This window comes from Danio aesculapii, chromosome 19 (genome assembly GCF_903798145.1).
Source record: "Danio aesculapii chromosome 19, fDanAes4.1, whole genome shotgun sequence".
NCBI lineage: Eukaryota > Metazoa > Chordata > Actinopteri > Cypriniformes > Danionidae > Danio > Danio aesculapii.
This window is the reverse complement of record NC_079453.1, coordinates 42,314,464-42,337,370: the sequence shown is the minus strand read 5'-3', so window position 1 is coordinate 42,337,370 and position 22,907 is coordinate 42,314,464. Positions and strand designations below refer to the sequence as shown.

The 22,907-nt window shown below is 37.7% G+C and overlaps 1 protein-coding gene across 1 annotated transcript in view; it reads right to left on the bottom strand.

The window, feature by feature from the left end:
* The window catches only part of LOC130246323 (syndetin-like), a 382,903-nt gene that overhangs the window by 181,478 nt on the left and 178,518 nt on the right, over window positions 1–22,907 (bottom strand). The window lies entirely within an intron of this gene.

The window sequence follows — 22,907 nt, the reverse complement described above, 5'->3', positions numbered from 1 at the left end:
TATAGAGTACGTATCGTATCAAATTTTATCATCTCGAATTGTGTCATGTTGTATTATAAGTTATTGTATAAAAATAAGAGAGAAAACGTTTCACCTGGATTTATAGAGTACATATTGTATTATTTCATATCATATTGTATAGTTTTTGTATAAAAATAAGAGAGAAAATGTCTTACCTGGATTTTTTAGAGTACATTTTGTATTGTATTATATCCTATTGTATCATATCGTATCATAATATTAGTTATTGTATTAAAATAAGAGAGAAAATGTCTCACCTGGATTTATAGAGTACATATTGTATTGTATCAAATAGTTTTGTATAAAAATAAGAGAGAGAATGTCTCACTTGGATTTTTATAGTTTAAATTGTATTGTATAGTATCCTATTGTATCATATCGTTGTCACGGATTGGTCAGGCTCTCACGATCCCCACTCACGAAGATCACCATCACCTGACTTCTAATGAGCACACAGCTGCATCACATTCACGAGCACCAGATAAAAGCACAGCACTCCAGTCGCTCATTGTCCGGGCTCGTCTCGACGAAAGCGGACAACTGAGCGACCACTCAGCGTAGTCATCCTCAGCTAAAACAAACGCTTTACTTACCTGTTCTCTTTGTATTCCTCCTAGTCTTCCTGGTCCACCCGAATCGTCCTGTCTTCCAGTCCTTCCAAGTCTGTGTCATCCTCTGTCAGCTGTATCTGGTGTGTGCTGTCCATCCTCGTGTATTCCTGTTACCCAGCCACGGAGGAAAAGACCCCAACATCATTCCTGATCCTCCTGGCTATCCTTCATGTGCTCCTTGTTGTCATTTAATAAACACCCTAACGTTTCCTTACCTCTGTCTCCTGTCCGCTTCATAACAGAAGCCCGGACCTATAACGACGACAACATGAGCACCCCCGATCACTTTCAAGAGCTGGTGGACCAGTTGAAGCGGATTCTACAGCCACCAGCTCCACTTTCCAACGCACCACCAGCACCGAGCACTTCCGCCTCCACAGTTTCTTCTTCGGCCCTTCCTTCCAGTCCCATGGCCCGACCAGCGCCCTACTCAGGCGGAGCGGGGGAGTGCAATGGTTTTCTGTTACAATGTTCCCTCATATTCGAAATGCAACCTTCTCTATATCCCACAGATAAGTCAAAGATCGCCTACATCGTATCACTACTCTCTGGGCCTGCACTTAAATGGGCTGAGACGATCTGGAACCAAGCCGGGCCGGTCATGAATTCCATCACTACCTTCACGGAGTATTTCAAAGAGGTGTTTGGACGTTCTGATGGGGAAGTAGCCGCTGGAGAGCAGCTGTATCATCTAAAGCAAGGTACTCTATCTACACAGGAATATGCTCTCCGGTTTCGCACTCTAGCAGCTGCAAGTGGATGGAATGAGAGATCGTTGTTGACCACGTACCGGCTCGGCTTGGAACCCACTCTCCGAATCCAGCTGGCCACATTAGATGATACTATGGGTCTGGAGAGATTCATCCAACATTCTCTCCGATGTTCCGATCGTCTCCGTTCCTATCAACAGGACACCATCACCCCCCTCGTCTGCACTCCTCCAATCGCCTGAGTCAACAGCCTCTCCAGAACCAGAACCCATGATAATAGAGTCTGGAAGACTGACATCAGCGGAACGACAGAGGAGGCTGACCCGGGGTCTGTGTCTATACTGCGGTGTCAGTGGACACACCCGTATGGAGTGTCCCCTTCGTCCCATTCGGACTTCAGTGAGTGTATTCAGTACGAATATTGAACAATGTAAACCACTTACTACCACCGTACAAATAACTACTGCCTCTATTTCTCTCCTTGTCACAGCCCTCATCGACTCCGGGTCAGCAGGGAACTTCATCTCCCAATCCCTCTGTCGTCAACTCCACCTACGTACTGAGGCGTCCTCGCATATATACCAGATACAACCGATAACCCAGTGCACTCGATCTTCGACCCGTATCCATCGACAATGCGAAGACATCCTTCTTCAAGTGGGGTTGTTACATCAAGAGAGGATTCAATTTCTGGTTCTGGAGGGTGCAAATATGGACATCATTCTAGGGCGCCCGTGGCTGGTGAAGCACGATCCCATCATCTCTTGGGGCACAGGAGAGATAAAGAAATGGGGATCTGGATGTACACCTACCTGTTTTCCAAATCTCCCTCTTCAAGGTCGGAACCCCATTTCTTTGTTTACAAACATCGGTCGAGAGTCCTCCTGAGAAGCAGTCTATCCACATTCCTAAGGAGTACAGCTCCTTTCATGATGTCTTCTGCCCCAAGAGAGCTTCCCAGCTACCGCCGCATCGGCCATGGGACTGCGCGATCGACCTAGTTCCAGATGCCCAGTTGCCAAGAGGTAGGATCTACCCGCTCTCGCTTCCAGAGAATCAGGCAATGGAAGATTACATAAGGGAGGCTCTGAGTCAGGGGTACATACGTCACTCAAAATCACCAGCCGCCTCAAGCTTCTTCTTTGTGGCCAAGAAGGACGGAGGGCTGCGTCCATGCATCGACTACAGGGTCCTAAATAACGGTACAGTAAAATACCGATATCCCCTTCCTCTGGTACCAGCCGCTTTGGAACAGCTCCGAGAAGCTAAAGTCTTCACTAAATTGGACCTCCGCAGCGCGTATAATCTGATAAGAATACGTGAGGGGGACCAATGGAAGACAGCATTCGTGACCCCTACTGGCCACTATGAATATGAGGTCATGCCTTACGGTCTGGTCAACGCCCCCTCCGTATTCCAAAACTTCATTCATGAAGTCCTCCGGGAGTTTCTTCACCACTTTGTAATAGTGTACATAGATGACATCCTCATTTACTCCCGGAGTGAGGCCGAACATCGCCAACACGTTGCGGAGGTCCTACACACATTGAGAGAACATCACCTCTACCTCAAAGCGGAGAAATGCTCATTCCACCAGAAAGTCGATTCATTTCTTGGGATACATCATTGACCAAACCGGTATACGTATGGATGGGAAGAAAATTGAGGCTGTTCTATCCTGGTCAGAACCCACTTCCATTAAGGAGCTCCAGAGGTTTCTTGGGTTTGCTAACTTTTATAGACGGTTTATCAAGGACTACAGCAGGATTACATCACCTCTCACTAATCTCCTCAAGGGTAAACCCAAAGGACTGGAGTGGACCAAAGAAGCAGCCGCAGCCTTCCGCCTTCTTAAGAAGGAGTTCACAAGGGCCCCACTCCTGACTCATCCTGACCCAAATCTTCCTTTCGTGGTGGAAGTGGACGCATCCACCACCGGCGTCGGGGCAGTATTATCCCAACATCATGATACACCGCCCCGACTGCATCCCTGTGCCTATTTCTCTCGGAAGTTGAGCCCGGCGGAGCAGAATTACAGCATAGGAGACAGGGAGCTTCTAGCAATCAAGCTAGCCTTGGAGGAGTGGCGTCACTGGTTGGAGGGAGCCAAACATCCGTTCCAGGTGATCACAGATCACAAAAACCTCCAATATATCAAAGAGGCCAAGAGACTATGTCCACGTCAAGCCAGATGGTCACTTTTCTTCTCACGTTTTGATTTCTCCATTTCCTATCGTCCAGGACCCAAGAATCTAAGAGCAGACGCTCTCTCTCGTTTACACGAGCATCACGATCATGAAGAACTCCCAACGAAGATTCTTCCCGAACACATCTCCATTTGTCCGATCACCTGGAACGCTCCTCCAGTCGTTGCCACTCCGGAAGCCCCTGCTCCGCCGGGATGCCCTCCTCATCGGCAGTTCATACCACCTGAACACCGGGTAGATCTGATCCACTCCTTACATACCTCGCTAGGCACTGGACATCCAGGGATCAACAATACTCTCTCGCTAGTATCCCAACGATTCTGGTGGCCAAACATGGCAAGGGATGTGAGGCAATATGTTCAGGGCTGTAAGGACTGTGCCCAATCCAAGAGCCCACGTCATCTACCCGCTGGAAAGCTCCATCCCTTGCCGATTCCGAACCGTCCCTGGTCACACCTAGGAGTGGACTTTATCACTGACCTCCCCTCGTCAGAAGGTAATACCTGTATTCTAGTCATCGTAGATAGATTCTCAAAGTTTGTCAAACTAATCCCTCTGAAAGGTCTTCCCACAGCCTTTGAAACAGCCGACAATATCTTTAATCAAGTCTTCAGGTCATTTGGTATTCCAGAAGATATTGTGTCGGACAGAGGTCCACAGTTCATCTCACGTCTATGGAAAGCCTTCTTCAAGCTCCTAGGTGTGGCCGTCAGCCTCTCTTCTGGATATCATCCCCAAACCAACGGGCAGACAGAGAGGAAGATTCAGGAGGTGGGACGGTTCCTGAGGACCTTCTGCAGTGGTCACCAGAGCTCCTGGAGCCAGTATTTGGGCTGGGCAGAATATGCCCAAAATTCACTGCGGCAACCCTCCACCGGACTCACGCCATTCCAGTGCGTCCTGGGCTTCCAACCACCGCTCTTTCCCTGGGATGGCGAACCATCTGATGTCCCCGCAGTGGATCACTGGTTCCGGGAGAGCGAGAGAGTCTGGGACGAGGCTCATCAACATCTGCAGAGGGCAGTCCGTCGAAGCAAGGTAACCGCCGATAGAAGAAGGTCTGAAGAACCCAGATACACACCCGGACAAAAGGTGTGGCTATCCACCCGGGACATACGCATGCGACTGCCCTCTCGCAAGTTAAGTCCCCGATTTGTTGGTCCCTTCACCATCGTGGAACAGGTTAACCCCGTCACCTACAAACTACAATTACCCTCTCACTACCGTATTCACCCTACATTCCACGTATCACTCCTGAAACCCTATCACGATCCTGTTCTTCCCTCCACAGAGCCTGACCACGAAGAGGAACCCCCTCCTCCACTGCTCCTAGAAGAAGGAGCCGTCTACGCAGTGAAGGAGATCTTGCGTTCCCGACGTCGTGGTGGCCAGTTGGAGTACCTGGTGGACTGGGAAGGGTACGGCCCCGAAGAAAGGACATGGGTTCCCAGAGCTGATATTCTCGATCCTAGTCTCATGGTGGAGTTTCATGAGAGCCACCCTGAGTTCCCAGCGCCTAGAGGCAGAGGGAGACCACCACGGCGTCGGAGGTGTCGGCCCTCAGGAGCGGGCCCTGGGGAGGGGGGTACTGTCACGGATTGGTCAGGCTCTCACGATCCCCACTCACGAAGATCACCATCACCTGACTTCTAATGAGCACACAGCTGCATCACATTCACGAGCACCAGATAAAAGCACAGCACTCCAGTCGCTCATTGTCCGGGCTCGTCTCGACGAAAGCGGACAACTGAGCGACCACTCAGCGTAGTCATCCTCAGCTAAAACAAACGCTTTACTTACCTGTTCTCTTTGTATTCCTCCTAGTCTTCCTGGTCCACCCGAATCGTCCTGTCTTCCAGTCCTTCCAAGTCTGTGTCATCCTCTGTCAGCTGTATCTGGTGTGTGCTGTCCATCCTCGTGTATTCCTGTTACCCAGCCACGGAGGAAAAGACCCCAACATCATTCCTGATCCTCCTGGCTATCCTTCATGTGCTCCTTGTTGTCATTTAATAAACACCCTAACGTTTCCTTACCTCTGTCTCCTGTCCGCTTCATAACAATCGTATTATTGTATGAAAATAAGTAAAATTGAACATGAGGCCATATCTCCCCAACGCTTTGGGTTATTTTAACCAAACATGTTGGGTGCTACGATAGCTATGGTATGAGGTTGCCTGTACAGTTTTGGTGCAGCGCCACGTAGTAGTTAGAAGATACGAAGAATGGCTATTTTTGCAAATCTCTCGGGAGCCCTTGGGGCAAAATTCACAAAACTGGCTTACTCATTACGTTCAGAGGGACAGTTAATTAATATCCAATTTTCCTATATTTGCCATTTAGGGCATCAGCCATTTTGAATTTTGACTAAAAATGCCATATTTTCTGAACGCATTATTGTATTGTCACCAAAATTGGTATGCACCTTCAACTCCATGCCCTGAAAGTACTCAAAATGTTCTGGAAAGCGCCACCTTGTGGCCAAAGGTTACAAAGAAATGTAAAAAAATGCAAACAACTTCTGCTGCATTAGCTTTATTGTCATGTGACTGGTCTTGATATATTCATTGGAAAGTCGTGCACGCATTGATACCAAATTTTCCATAATTTGACAAACTTCCTGCCTGATATTTTTACGCAAATTGAAATGCTACTTTTTTAACTCCTCCTAGACCGTTAATCCGATTTTCACCAAATTTGACTCGGATCATCTTCAGACTATGCTGACCAAAAGTCATTAAATTCATGTCTATATGTAGTGGTTTTTGCTTATTACACCAACAAATGTGCTGGCATGATGCCAAACTACAAGTGAGGCTGTATCTCTGTGATGCTTAAAGATATTGATTTTAGGTGTGTCATTACTACTCTCACACTGAACAAACCATCCAAATTTGGTGACAGCGCCACATACTGGTCAAGAGTTATACACCAATAAACTATTTATATACTTGTGTTTATGCTTACATTTCCAGTTAAATGAACTTCAAATGTATTCAGAACTCATTGTTTTACTTGATCTGGTGCTCTCTGTAGAGCTTACTGCTCATGGCCTCTAGACTGCTTTGTAATCGTGCCTCTGGATTGCTTGGCCCCGCAACTGCTGCTTGCAGCTATATTTTAGATTCTTATTGTTATTATTTTTTGTTATTATTGTTAATATTTTAATGTCACAAGTGGTTGCGTAAGCATTTCACTGCATAGCATACACTGTGTATGACCCTGCATGTGACAAGTAATTTAGAATATTGAATGTGAAAAAAAAAAACAGTTATGAATGATTTTTGACAATTTTCAATTAGAAAGACTAGGGCTTAGTGATTAATTTAATTGAAATAGTGAACACGATTGAGCAAAGCTGTGATTGTTATTCACATCTTCTCAAGGAAGCACAAAGTGATTTGTAGTAAATTTCCTACAAAGGCCAGAGGTTCTTGTGGAAATCCACAACTCTGTTCAAATACACACAAAGAAGCCCAGAAAATCCCCCTGGGAAAAGAGCGGTTGCTGAATAAACTGAAGATTTAACTGCTTTCATTGATTCAGCGTGACTATTAAACACACGACTATGGAATAATCTCAAAGAAAGATTTAATTTAAACACTCGATTGTAGTTTTGAGATGAGTTTAGAGTAAAATATGCAGTTGAAGTCAGAATTATTAGCCCCCCTGAATTATTAGCCCCCTGTATATTTTTTTTCCCAATTTCTGTTTAACGGAGAGAAGATTTTTTTCAACACATTTCTAAACATAATAGTCTTAATAACGCATTTCTAATAACTATTTATTTTATCTTTGCCATGATGACAGTAAATAATATTTAGATATTATTCAAGACTAGATATTTTTCAAGACACTTCTGTACAGCTTAAAGTGACATTTAAAGGCTTACTTAGGTTAATTAGGTAAGTTAGGGTAATTAGGCAAATCACTGTATAACGATGGTTTGTTCTGTAGACTATCTAAAAAAAATGCTCAAGTTGGCTAATAATATTGACCTTAAAATGGTTTTTAAAAAAAATCTAAAACTGCTTTCATTCCAGATGAATAAAACAAACAAATAACTTTCTCCAGAAGAAAAAGTATTATAGGAAATACTGTGAAAAATTCGTTGCTCTGTTAAACATAATTTGGAAAATATTTGAAAAAGAACAAAAGTTCACGGGAGGGCTAATAATTTTAACTTCAAATGTATGCTGTGTTTTCACATGCAGCTTTTACTACAGCCGTAGTTCACTGAGAAGCTACGGTGTCAATATCGCAGAATGATTATCTCATTATCCACTGATAAAAACAAATTCGAATTTAAAGAGATTTTTTGTAGCTTTTCAGTGTACAACGACTCTGTGTAATAGACTCTGCTCCATATCAATGTATGTGCTGGAGGCTTAACCGGCTTTACTGACAAAATGTGCATAAAAATCACCTTGATTAAATTGCCAACCCCAAACGAAGACATAGGGCATGTCCTCAAAAACCACATTAACATCGTAATACAGTACCTAGGTCATACCTATGTCATTACACAAACATTATACATTAAACACACACACACACACACACACACACACACACACACACACTCTCTCTCTCGAGAGAGAGACAAATAAATTAACAAATATGTATCATCACACAGTACTTCTCCGGTTGACTGATTACATTTAGAACCGCAAACATTTGCAAACTAAATCTAAAATGCTGTTTACAAAAGCAAATGAAGCCTTATTTAATTAAATCAGGGCTAATTTGCATACATTTCTAGCACAACAATGTGAACACTGAATGAAGTCAGATTTAGAATTCTTGGATTTTATTTTATAGACAGGTTTTTACATAGGAAATTTTGAGAATCTTTTTCTCTCTCCATGATTGAGAAAATAAAACCTTAATAATGCAGATATGAATAAACCTGTAAAGTTTCTGCTGAAGTGGAGATTTATGACTCAGTGCAGGAGAAAAAAAAAGTCATTCTGAGGGATTGGCCTTTAAAAATATGTAAATGTAATCTACAGGCACAAACAGATAAAGTGCGGAGGGGAAAAAAAGAAAAAATCTTAAAACTGAAGGGAGCCTGCTGTGATTCGCTGAACTGCAACATTAAATTTTCATTAAAAAGGAGGACGAATGTAACAGGAAAATCATCCTGTGACTGCTTGCTGAAAATATATTAAGAAATGGAGATTGTTAATGTAATTAAAGGGCACCTATGATGAAAAATCTACTTTGCAAGCTGTTTGGACAGACATATGTGTAGGTATAGTGTATAGACCGTCATATTGGGGTGATCTAAATACACCCAGTCCTTTTTTTTTTCAATTTAACAACATAAAAACGGTGGACCAATTGGAGCGGTTTTCAGACCGACCACAACTTGACGTAGGAGTGCGGTCCCCCTGTCCACCGAATTGATTGACAGCTGCGTATTAACATGTCCCGGTAGTCACGTGTATAATCATATCAACAAGAGAGGGCGTGCGCAAAGCAACCGGGAATAAGAGGTCTGTTCAGTTTTCTAGGATCACCTAACATCATCAAATATGATCAAGAGTGAGTTTTACAAGTTTAAAATGTTTTAAAACAGAGCACGTGTGTAATGAATTACAGCGATTTACTTCAGCTTTACTTCATCAGCACAGCCGCTTCTCAGAACAATTATAAAGGAAGACGCTTCAGTCCTGGTTTGTGGACGTTAAATCAGGTTTATTTCGTACATTAATATAACAGATATTCATACAGCAGTGGAGATTAACCTGTATCCTGTCACGTTTGCGTGCAAAAAGAGTGCAAAACTAAACGCATGCACTGTCTGTGTGTGTTCGTGTGAACTTTGTAACGACATTGTGTGTGACTCGTCGTTGCAACTCAACAAATGCATCAAATGCTAATTGGTAAAGTTGTTACTGTAGTATTTCTCTCAAACGTTACGTGAGATCTTCTTCCTTTATGCCTGTCTGTTGTCTGAATCAGCCGAGGGAGGAGATTAAGGCACGCAGAAAGGCACGTAGAAACGGTGGGCGGGGAGGACTAGCCTTAAAGGCGCAGTACAACAAAACCACGACCTGATGCAAAAAGGTATTAAATAGAAACTTATAAAAGCTATAATAAAAAATCTGATGGGTGTTTTGAGCTGAAACTTTACGGACACATTCTGGAGGCACAAAAGACTTGTATTAAAATCTGAAAAAGGGGTAACCTATGTGCCCTTTAATGTATGCAGGACAATGTTTAATTAACATGTGATTGATCTGGCATCAATGACAGAGCGGCAAACGTCAGATCAACTTTACTATTTGAGCAAAGCAGCAAATCTCAGAGCGGTAAAAGCTTAAACGAAGTACTGAATTTACAGTCTATATGACAAAGGATAATACTGTACATGACTTCATAACAGATCTAAGGATTAAAAGAATAATCCCTAAATCCCCTTACAAACCTCTTTTTGTGTAATCCACTTCAAGTTGGAGAATCAATAAATAGTTCATCTTTCTTCACAGAGATGACTACGACTTTTTATAAATGTCTCACCTGGATCTGTAGAGCTGGATCTGTAGAGTTGTATTGTATTGTATTGTATTGTATCGTATCGTATCATATCGTCTCATATTATATTGTATCATATTATATTATTTTTGAAAAAAAGAGAGAAAATGTCTCACATGGATTTATAAAGTACATATTGTACTGTATTGTATCATATCATATTACATCATATCGTATCATCTCGTATTGTATCGTATTATTATTTTTGTATGACAATAAGAGAAAAAACGTCTCACCTGGATTTATAGAATACCTATTGTATTGTATCATCTCGTCTCATATTGTATCATATCGTACATTTATAGATTTATAGAGTACATACTGTATTGTATAGTATCGTATTGTAATATTATTGTTCAAAAATAAGAGAAAAAATGTCTCACATGGATTTATAGAGCACATATTGTATAGTATCGTATTTCATCGCATCACCTCGTGTTGTATCATATCGTATCATGTTATTAGTTTTTGTATAAAAATAAGAGAGAAAATGTCTCACCTGGGTTTATAGAGTAAATATTGTGTTGTACAGTATCGTATCGTATAATTTTTGAATAAAGTACATATTGTATTGTATCAAATTTTATCATCTCGTATTGTATCATGTTGTATTATTGTAAGTTATTGTATAAAAAAGAAAGAAAATGTCTCACCTGGATTCAGAGTACATTTTGTATTGTATTGTATCGTATCGTATTGTGTAGTTTTAGTATAAAAATAAGAGAGAAAATGTCTCACCTGGATTTATAGTTTAGATTTTGTATTGTATTTTATCGTATTGTATAATTTTTGTATGAAAATAAGAGAGAAAATGTCTCACCTGGATTTTTAGAGTACATTTGTATTGTATTGTAGCCTATTGCATCATATGGTATCGTATTATTAGTAATTGTATGAAAATATGAGAGAAAATGTCTCACCTGGATTTTTAGAGTGCATATTGTATTGTATTGTATCGTATCGTATCACATCTTATCGTCTCATTTTGTATCATATCATATCGCATTATTAGTATAAAAAAGAGAGAAAATGTCTCACCTATATTTACAAAGAACATATAGTATTGTATTGTGTCATTTCAAATCGTATCGTCTCATTAGTTTTTGTATAAAAATAAGAGAGAAAATATCTCACCTGGGTTTATAGAGTACATATTCTATTGTATCATATCGTTTTGTATCATCTTATTAGTTTTTGTTTAAAAATAAGAGGCAGAATAATACTATAAAACAAAAATATTCTATAATGTAACAGAAAACATTTAAATTACATGATTCATATTTATTTAAAACATAAAGAAAAAAGTAATTTACTATACTTGTTAAGATTTTTATAGTATACTTTATAGGCATTTTATAGTAATTAACTTTTTTATTCTATACAGTACATGGTGAGTAAAAAATAACTATATTTCATGACTACAGAACTTGTAGTAGCACTACAATAGGATATTTTATATTTCTGTGTTGATAGTGCAAGCATCAGACACAAAACACAGTATTAAAAATATGGACGTTATTTTCCAATTTTTTCCATGCCTAGTAGTTACTTCACCCTCTTTGTATAAGAGGAATAAAGAGCAGAGTACACAAAAGGTCTCTCAATGCCTTGTAAACAAAGTAGAACTCTATATCAGACTATATTAGTAAAATACAGTGGATTGTACAGTGGAAAATACAGTGGAAATATATAAAAGATTTAGAGGGTTAAAACACAGCACACAAAGGCAGACAGTTGTACTGCCAACAGGCTCCACACTGCAGTCTTACCCAGTAGACCGGGATTGTCTGTCTGGAAACACCAGGCTGAGAGCCTTGGGAAGGCAGAGATGCGGATTGGAAGTGCTTTGCATTAAGAAACAAAAAGGAAAATAAAAGTGATACAAATTAAATAATGAAAAGATCTTAAAAAGTTAATAAATTCATGTAAATGACCACTTTTTGGTATGGGAACACTATAACTTAAGTAAAAAAAAAAAATTACACGATTTGTTACTGGCTTATTATTACAGTCTATTATTAAAATGTGAACTGTTTATACTTATAAAGTATGATCTTATATTACATCCCTAATCCTAGCCAATACCTAAAACCAGCTACTACCCTACAAACTATTTATATGCAGCTAATTAGTTTGTTGAGCTAAACGCTTTAGTTAATGGTTTGTTAATAGCATGAATTGTTGATTCAAATAAAGTGAGACCAACAAATGTGATGGAAATAAAACTGTTAATTATATAATAAAACAAAATTTTACTTCATTGTACTTCCTTCAACCAAATTGTGCAACCACACTAAAAAAATTAAACTGTGTTTTTCATTCAAAGTACATTTCATTGGTGAAAGGTGGATGAGGTGAAAAATGATGGTTTCTGATTTTAACCTGTTATATTCAACTTGCCTTAAAGCAGAAAACAACCCCCCTAAAAACATTCGTTTTTCTCAAAGTCTTATTCTTACTTTGAACCAGCAGTTTTCATATCATGTGACCACATTAAAACTCCTCGCTTGTCATAGCGTTTTGCCATCTGACGTAACTCCATTCGAATGTCTTTTCTAAATTAAATATTTAAGTTGAACAAAAGTAATTCGATGAATTCATGACCTCTATAAAAACAATATTTTAACCCTGAGTAAATGTCTATTTTTTTTATTTGGGCAGACATTTTTCACTTTTTTTACAAGTCAAAACTTTAATTTTAGGATTATTTTGCTGTAGCAAATTACACCATTTTTTTTAATTGATCCAAAGCAAAATTAAACTTAAACTAAAAATATAGCTTTCCCAAAATAAAAATCTACACTGTACCAAAGTTTAAAACTTGCTTGTGAACAAAAAGACTGATTCGGCTGGCCAGACTGGTTCGAGCTGATAGAAAGGCAACAGTAACTCAAATAACCACTCGTTACAACCGAGATATGAAGAAGAGCATCTCTGAATGTACAACACGTCCAACCTTGAGGCGGATGGGCTACAGCAGCAGAAGACCACACCGGGTGCCACTCCTGTCAGAACAGGACGTTGCCTGGTCTGATGAGTCTTGATTTCTGCTGTGACATTCGGATGGTAGGGTCAGTATTTGGTGTCAACAACATGAAAGCATGGATCCATCCTGCCTTGAATCAACGGTTCAGTCTGCTGGTGGTGGTGTAATGGTGGGCCCATTAGTAACTTTGGGCCCATTAGTACCAGTTGAGCATCGTTTCAATGCCACAGCATACCTGAGTATTGTTGCTGACCATGTCCAGCCCTTTATGACCACAGTGTACCCATCTTCTGATGGCTACTTCCAGCAGGATAACGCGCCATGTCATGAAGCGTGACTCATCTCAGACTGGTTTCTTGAACATGACAATAAGTTTACTGTACTCAAATAGCCTCCACAGTCACCAGAACTCAATCCAAGAGCACCTTTGAGATGTGTTGGATCTCCTTTGAGATTTCTGAGGAATATTTCCAGTACCTTGTTGAATCTATGCCACGAAGGATTAATGCAAAAGAGGATCCCACCCGCTACTAGTAAGGTGTACCTAATAAAGTGGCCCGTGAGTCTATATTTTTACTTTGTGTGAATGTAATAATAATAATAATAATAATTCTTGACCACAATAAATATTTTTAATTTAGATTCAATTAAATGCTCAAATTTGAATCAAAGATAAATTATACTTAAATAAAAACAAACAAAAAAATTATTAACTGTAACAAACAACAGTGATTTCTTTTCACAGTTGGTTCAATTTATCAATGGAGAGGTCACAACAACAGCACAGCATTGTGCAACTTAACCCCTTCATTTGTACTCAGTGAACAAATGATTGCCAATGAAGGTAGACAATAAACAGTCTTTCTCAGACCTTTTACAAAGTCTGCCAAAGTAGCCATCTGTTAGCACGACAGCCGCATCTACACGTCCATTACTAACTCTATCTGCAACTCCTAATAAGCCCTGCTCAGGCTTTTTCAAGCGCTTCATCATCCTGGAAGTGATCCATTTTCAGATAAGCCCCTTGCATATCATTCCCCTTCTTTCCTTTCATTGCTTTCGCACTAAGTTATTAACTTGAGGCAAAGAGCAATGAATGCCAAGACCAATGCATCTAAAAATTATGTGCATGGCAGAGCTGATACTCCAGTATACAATGGCGAACAGACCTTTCAGACCCTAATGTTGTTCATTACTAAATGAAATGGCGCAATCCATAATCTCCATCTCCTTACGAGACCGTGTGTTCGGAGTTAGTCGTGGGTGAAAGTGAATCCAAATGAGCATATCAATTTCAGCCGCTTTGTAAATATTTCTCTACAGAATGATATTTATTTTTTTGTCTCCAATGGTTTTTCTTCGCTTCTGATACTGACAGCTACTGTTACTCATTTTAGAGTCTGAAAAGTTTCCATTAGTGACAGAAAACCAAGCTCACGCCATATCTCTAGCTGTCCGCTCAGCAGAAGAGCTTCAGTGAATGTGCGAAAACCAGAACCACAGAGACGTGAATGAGAAAGATAGGAGGTGTTGTTTTATTTAATGTGCCTTCAAACCTGCCGGCTGGGTAAAAGGCTAAGCGATCAACCTCGCTGGCATCTGACAGCCCATCTCTGATAGCGCCTTTATCTAGTTTCTCCAAGATTTGCTGCTGGATTTAGTCTGGACAAAGCTGAAGTAAAAAGTTTTGTGCTCTAATATCAAAAATACAGTGCATAAATGACTACACCCCTTTTGAAACTCTACACTGTAAAAAATATCCTTAAATTAGCAGTGGTCCTAATTTTGTGATTAATGTTTTTATTTTTTTCCCCGTTTATTTAATGTTTTGAATCACATTATGGAAGCTTGCTTTTTCTTTCAACAACTTTTAACCTTGAAATGTTGGGAAAAGTGACTTTTAATAACATTTTTTAATAGTTTAAAGTGATTTATTGTCTGTTGTAAATTATGGTACAAAAACCTTGTAATAAACCGTTAGAACATTTTCTGTTATTTTACAGCAGGGGTCTCAAACTGCCAGCCAGTGGGCATTTACAGCCGGCCCTCATCCTTCCTCCAGCCCGCAAATGACGTCAAAAATAAAATATAACAAGATTCGGCCCCCCAAAACATATATTTTTAAACCTCTATCATTGTTGTTCAGTCACGTCTAGCCAATTGACCCACTTACTGGACATATAGAGTACTGCATTCAGATTAGTGTGGCTGCGTCCGAAACCGCACACTTCCATACAATACAGTACGCTAAAATCAGTATGCGAGCCGAGTAGTATGTCTGCATTTATAGAATTAGAAAATCAGTATGCGAGAAGTACCCGGATGACTTACTACTTCCGGCAAGATTCTCAAGTGCGCATTCCATGCACGCTGCGCTATCCCATGATGCCCCGCGAGAGAATTCATGAAAGGGACTGAAGTGACGCAACTGACGCAGGTAGGTCACGTGACCATGACAAAATGGCAGATGTAGTACGTTCGAATTCCATTCATACTTTTCACATTCATTCTGTATAGAACGTACTTTTCTAACGGCCGAGTAGTACGTTTAAATTCAAATGCAGTACCTTCCGAGTAGTAGGCGGTTTCGGATGCAGCGTTTTTACTTTCATATTCTCTCAGCATACGGTCAAGAGTAACACACATGCGTTTTAATTCTGGGGCTGATATAAATATATGTCCGTAAGTGCTCTATTTTTCCTAAAGCTCTATTTTTGTAAATATTTAAGGGTCGTTTGATTAGTATCAGTTTTATACCACTTGTATTTTATTGTACCAACACTTCTTCATGGCTTACATGTTATGCTGCTTGTGTAACAAATATGATCATTTTGCTAACATTCGATTCAAATGGTCTCATTTAATAGATTTTCCTCATATGCTTATTAAGATTTGCATAAAACTATGTACATTAGTAAAATTGTACTGCTAGTTGAATTGAATTTGTTAAAGTAAATGTGAATATGTACATAATTTCCCCCTCTTTGTTGTAGTTTTACAAAAAAAGAAAGATATCGAGAAGAACAATTGGCAGTAAAGTCACTTAAGTTACCCAAACTGTTTTCTGCTGTTCTTGCGCTATTGGGACAATACAATCGGTTAGGACAGAATAATAAGTTATTATTATGCCTAATATATGTACTATTTTCATAGCAACTAAAACTACCCATTCAGAATGTGCAACAAGAAAGATTAGCAATATCAGTGGTGACAGGTAATGCTTGAAATATAAACGTCATGTCTGTTGTCCAAAGATGCATCAATTATGTCAGGTTTCCTCTTTTGAGTGTTAAAATGGCCCTCCTATGAATTGTCAGTCACTGAAATGGCAGCCCACTAATTTACAGACTTATTCCTCTATACATTATTTCCTATACATTATATCATTTTAAATGCTACAATGTCAATAAAAGTCACTGGTCACACTTTACAATAAGGTTCATTAGTTAATGTTAATTAATGCATTTACTAACATGAACAAACAATGAACAATACATTTACTGCAGTATTTGTTCATGTTAGTTAACGTTAGTTAATGAAAATACAGTTGTTCATCGTTAGTTCATGTTAACTCACGGTGCATTAACTAATGTTAACAAACATAAACTTGGATGTTAATAATGCATTAGTAAATGACTAATTATGATTAATAAATGCTGTACAAGTGTTATTCATGATTAGTTCATGTTGGTAAAGGCATTAACTAAGGAAGCTTATTGTAAAGTGTTACCAAGTCACTTTGTTAAACTGTAGAGTTGAATTTTCAGCATCAAAGGTCGACAGAGCAGAGATCAACACCCCATAATGCAATTCACAACCATAAATAAACCGATAATTAATTAACAGATATTTTTAACAGTGCATGAGGAAGAAGATTTTATATTCTCTAAAAGCAGGGGTCAGGTACCTTTTTTCAGCAAAGAGCCATTTCAGATTTTTTTTTTATCAAATGCGAGTCATATGTGTGTGTGTGTGTGTGTATATAACAAAACCTTTATTTATTTATAAACAAAAACCCTAATTTATGTCCATGCACAACTCAAAAATAAACAAATATGATGCATAATAATGTATAAACAAAGGACAATTTACAGATTTTTTTTTCTTTTTGCCATCGTCACTCATGAATATTTGAATTTACGTGTGTGGGGTTACAATAGAAATGTAAATTACCATAGAAATGTAAGAAATATAATTTGGTCGCATTGGTTGAAATTTTATTGTAAACCGAGTTCTTAGTCATTTTGCTGTAGAAAATACAATATAAAGGGAATTGTAATTGCATTTTCAATAGGAAACTGATTTCTAGTAACAGTTATATTTAAAAAAAAAATAAAAATCTGAAATGTTATTGAAGAAAAACAGCTGGAGAGCCACATATTTTCAGCTGGTGGACAAGGGGCCCTCAAGAGCCCAAACTGCTTCCCAGTAGCTGGCCCCTGGGGCATCCCACTGGGGTCACAGACCCTTCAGCTGGAGGACAAGGGGCCCTCAAGAGCCCGAGCCATAGGTTCCCTACCCCTGCTCTAAAAGTATGCAGTACTGTGCTGTAAACATACAGTAAGCCAGGCTAAACTGTGTTTGTGTAATATGAGTGAGCCTGCACAGGAGCAACTGTGAGATGCTAAACTGGAGAATAACTGAATATGTAAAATAACTGAATATGTAAAGCACTGATTATACATGTTAAATACCCATTTGAAGCTATATCTGTCAGAGGCATTCAGAAGAGTGAGGGACATTATCAAGTCAATATATCACCATGACAATGTATGTAATCTCATATAACCATACTAGAAGAATTTAGCAAAGGAATGTAGACCTGAGCTACGACAGCAGTGCTGAGTGAACAGGGCTGCCAGGAATAACACAGAAATACCATACATGTATGGAATGTATACTGGGTTAAAAACATGAGTTGGAGAAATATGATGTATAAAAGCTGGACCATGGACACAGCCAGAATCGTCCAGGTGAAACTTCAGATTGCTGTGGGGTTTGCTCTGTACTTTCTTGGCTTTAGTTTATTATGATGTAAGGAAATAAAGTCTATCTTCTGGTACTGAAAACCTCAAGTCTTATTATGGTTAATTGATGTAAAGGCCAGGAGCTATAACAATGATCAGTGAAAATAGGCAATTATTGTTGGTGCATTTAAAAAAAAAAAGGGGGTTTATTAAACCGTTATAGCCATTAAAATAACAGTTTGGTCACCTAACATCTTTAGAAATAGAAAGATAAAACATTTAAATTCAAAGAAAACAAAACCAAAAAAAAAATAATAACAATAATAATTTTTCTCAAAGTCATATTTGTACTTTAAACCAGCAGTTTTCATGTCATGTGACCACATGATGTCACTCCTTGCTTGGTATAGTGTTTTGCCATCTGTCGTTACTCCATTCGTTTTTCAAATTAAATATTTAAATGGAACGAAAGTAATTCAATGAATTTATGATCTAATAAAAACATATTTTACCCTTGAGTTAATGGATTTTTAAAGGCAGAATTAATAATTTGATTAAAATTAAAAAACATTTATCTGTTTCAAACAAGTCAAAGAGGAAAATGTATAAATTTAGCTGTAACAAATTACAGTTGTTTTTTTAGGCTGGTCCAAAGCAAAATTATATTTTACTGTAAGGGTAAAAAGACAGTTTATATATATATATATATATATATATATATATATATATATATATATATATATATATGTGTATATGTATATGTATATATATATATATATATATATATATATATATATATATATATATATATATATATATATATATATATATACATATATAATAATAAATAAATCTACAAAATCAAATGCTGCTGGGTTTGGTCTGGACGGAGCTGAAGTGTAAAGTTTTGTGCTTAAAAATCAAAAACGCAGAGCATAAATGAGCACACCTCCTTTTGAAAGGGAATATTTAATCTATTTATATATTATATTTAATATTTGATCTATCTACTCAGACAATATAGGCAATAATAATTATTATTTGTGCATTTTATTGAACAGTTATATTCATTAAAATAAGTGTGTGGTCACTTAACATCTTCAGAAATAGAAGGATAATACATTTAAATTCAAACAAGTTATTGGGGGAAAATACAGACTACACAATTTCAACCAAATTTGTAGGTTTTTCTTGATTTCGTTTTGTTTAATAAAATGTAATTTTTTATTTATTATATTTCCTCAACATATTAATATGGTTATTTTAAAAGTTATTTTAGTTATACTAAGGTTATTTTGTTAGATTAGTTCCAGTTTTGGCTTTGGTACTGACTAATCAATTGTACGGTTGAAGTCAAAATGATTTTCCTCCTGTATGAAATTGAGCAATGTTTAACATGTAAAGGAAATTTTCACAGTATTAAATATATATTTTTTAATTATGGGAAAAGTTTAACCTCTTTTAGTTTGACTTGAAGAAAAGCAGTTCATTTTTTTTTCAAACAATTTTAAGGTCAATATTATTAGACCCTTTAAGAAATATACATATTTTTGATTGTCTACAGAACAAACCATTGTTATGAGTTAAATCAATAAATTGCACTTTAAGCTAAATACTAGTATCTTGCATAACAAGTAAAAATGGTAAAGTTTATAATCAAATTATTACATATTAAAGCTCTTTAACATTATTAAATGTAGATGCTGAATCACTGATATGTGTTGGTTTAAACTGAGTCACAGTTCTAAAGTTCAATTTCAAACAGTTTATTTTATTTTCAAGATGCGAGGTGAACTATCTGCTGCTGCTTTCAGTAGCATGGCAATAAGGTGTTCAGTTTGTATTTAGTTTTTTAAACAATTTTATGGTCAATATTAATAGCCCTTTAAGAAATATACATATTTTTGATTGTCCACAGAACAAACCATTGTTACTGTATAAGTTAGATCATTAAATTGCTCTTTAAGCTAAATACTAGTATCTTGCATAACAAGTAAATAGGGTGAACTTTATAATCAAATTATTATATATTTAAGCTCTTTAAAATTATTAAATTTAGATGCTGAATCACTGATATGTGTTGGTTTAAACTGAGTCAGTTCTATAGTTTAATTTCAAACAGTTTATTTTATTTTCAAGATCTGAGGTGAACTATCTGCTGCTGCTTTCAGTAGCTGCGCAATAAGGTGTTCAGTTTGTAATTTGTTTTTTTAACAATTTTAAGGTCAATATTATTAGCCCCTTTAAGAAATATACATATTTTTGATTGTCTACAGAACAAACCATTGTTATCCAATATGCTATATCTTTAAATTGCACTTTACGCTAAATAGTATCTAGCATAACAAGTAAAAATATTGTACTGTAACCATGGCAAATACAAATCAAATTAGTTATTAAATTAGTTATTAAAACTATTTTATTAGAAATATGTTGAAAAACGACACTTGGGTAATATATTTTTTTAAGAATTACAATTTCACGGAGGGCTAACAATTGTGATTTCAGCTGTATATTATTGTAAATATATTATTGTAAACCATCCTTTATAAAATATTCATTTAAAAAGAGAGATCTGTGCGGGGTGTACTCATTTATGCTGAGCACAGAGGGAGGAAAAAACAGGCATGTTGGAGAAAAGTGAATTCTATCTCACATTGGTCCCCGTGAACAGCAATGACAGAAAGCGAGTCATGAACTCCAAATGGCTCCTGAAGTCCTATCAGAAACCCTGTCCTGGTCAATGCATGTGCCTAGAAGTTCAATTCTGGATCTCATTTTCTTCAGTTTTCACAATGCCATTACATAGTCCGTGCCTGCCCAGGAAGGATCTTGTTTGGGAGTGAAATTGCGAGTTATAATGCAGCTAAACCACAGGCCAAATGGAGTGCAAGGACTTTTCTCTTGCTCTTTAAAAGCACAAGAGCGCTGGCCTCAATCCACCAGCTCCAAATAAGCATTTACTTTTGATTTGGCATACGCTCAGCACGGCAAACAAACAATTATTTGCAAAAGCGCAGAGTGCAAACGCCACACTTCTGTGATAATATGGAAATAAAAATGTCAGAGGGAGTGAAAAAATAGAGTGAGGTTTGGGTATAGCGGTGACTGAATTTGCGCATGACAGATGAAGGATTTTTTTATGCATAAGACAAACATAACATAGACAAACAAACTGAGAGAGAGCTTTTTAATTTTTGGATTTGGATGTATGTAATAAATCATCTAGCTCTAGCTATCTAATGTACTTCCTTTGGTATTTATGTATTGACTATTCTTGTTTTGTTAATTGAGTTAATGAACGAGGGGTTAGGGGATGGGATTAATAATGGGCAATATATATTAATGTTCACCTCTCTCAATTTTTTATTCGTTTTGTCATACAAAAGACCAATAAAAAGATTGAAAATAAATAAAGCGTCTGGCTATGGCTTATCTTAAGCCGTGGTCACACTAAACTTTTCCTTCCACTGAGCTCCATTTATGTGAATGTGGCAGATTGAAAAATGTAAGCCTGTGTGATGTTATTCTGCATTTCGCAGCTTAGCAAAGTTCAAGTTTTGTGAACTCTGGCCTGCAAATTTGCATCAGATGAATGCAAGAGGATCAAAACGTGACCTCTCAGTTCAGAAACTTAAAGATGCAGTAGTGCAAGTTTGACACCCAATGGTTGAACTAAGTATTGCATGCTTGGTTCAAAACGCATGCAAGCGCAGGTTGCCAGATTGACGACGTCAACAGAAGTGTTCCTCACTATCGACCCTAAAGGCTGATTTAAACAGCGTTCTAAATAAAGCAACGGCACGTGATAGAAGGAATATTTTCCATATTAAAAGGAGTTTTTGTTCTAACCAACACCTGAAATTTATATTTTAAAAACGGCTTTTATTTCTTGCAGCTGAACAACAGGATAAACTGACAATGATCACCTCAGGTACACCTCATGTGCTTTATTCACTGTTAAATGCTAATAATGTGAGTTTGAATGGCAATTTACATGACATTTACTGTCATACTACTGAAAGCAGCAGCAGATAGTTCACCTCAGATCTTGAAAATAAAATAAACCAATTGAAATTGAACTTTAGAACTGTGACTCAGTGTAAACCAACACATATCAGTGTATTCAGCATCTACATTTAATAATGTTAAAGTGGTTTAATATGTATTAATTTGATTATAAACCTTACCATTTTGTGGGAGTGCAGTAAGTGCACTATTCCGTGCTTCTGAATGGCTATATTTAAATTCCTGTCGTGTTTCGTCTTGTGCAAACAGCCAAATTACTTATCACTGCAAATCTCGTCACATAGCGTATTGTTAGGACACAGGCTTACAATGTAACCTGCTCACCAAATGTTTACATTTGGAATATTTATATTATTTGCTAATTAATAACCACCTCATGTAGAACTCTAAATCTGTGTCTCATATCTGAGTCTGCTACTGTTCACCGTAGGTCGCATTTCAGTCACGGACACACACTTTGAGAGCCTTCCTCACTGAATGAATCAAAAACGCGGTTTTCCACCAAGGCAACCCGTGGTCTGAAATATAATTGGCTACACTGGCAGAGGACGGGTTAAAGGAACCAAAGCAAAGACAGCTGTTCAGGCACGTAACTCGCATTTTCAAAGAAGAATATCTGACTTCAGCATTGTTTCTCAGATTAAAAATTATTTTCACTTAGCATGTTACTTAAATATCTGCAAACATACAGTATTATAGTATTTTTTTTTGTTATTTAGAAGAGTCAAAAACACATACAGCACCTTTAACACACGGAAAAGTTGATCATTTTACAGTAGCAGTGTAGCATTGTGTAGTTTTGTCCTACCACTTTTTGCAGCACCACTGCAGTAACAAAA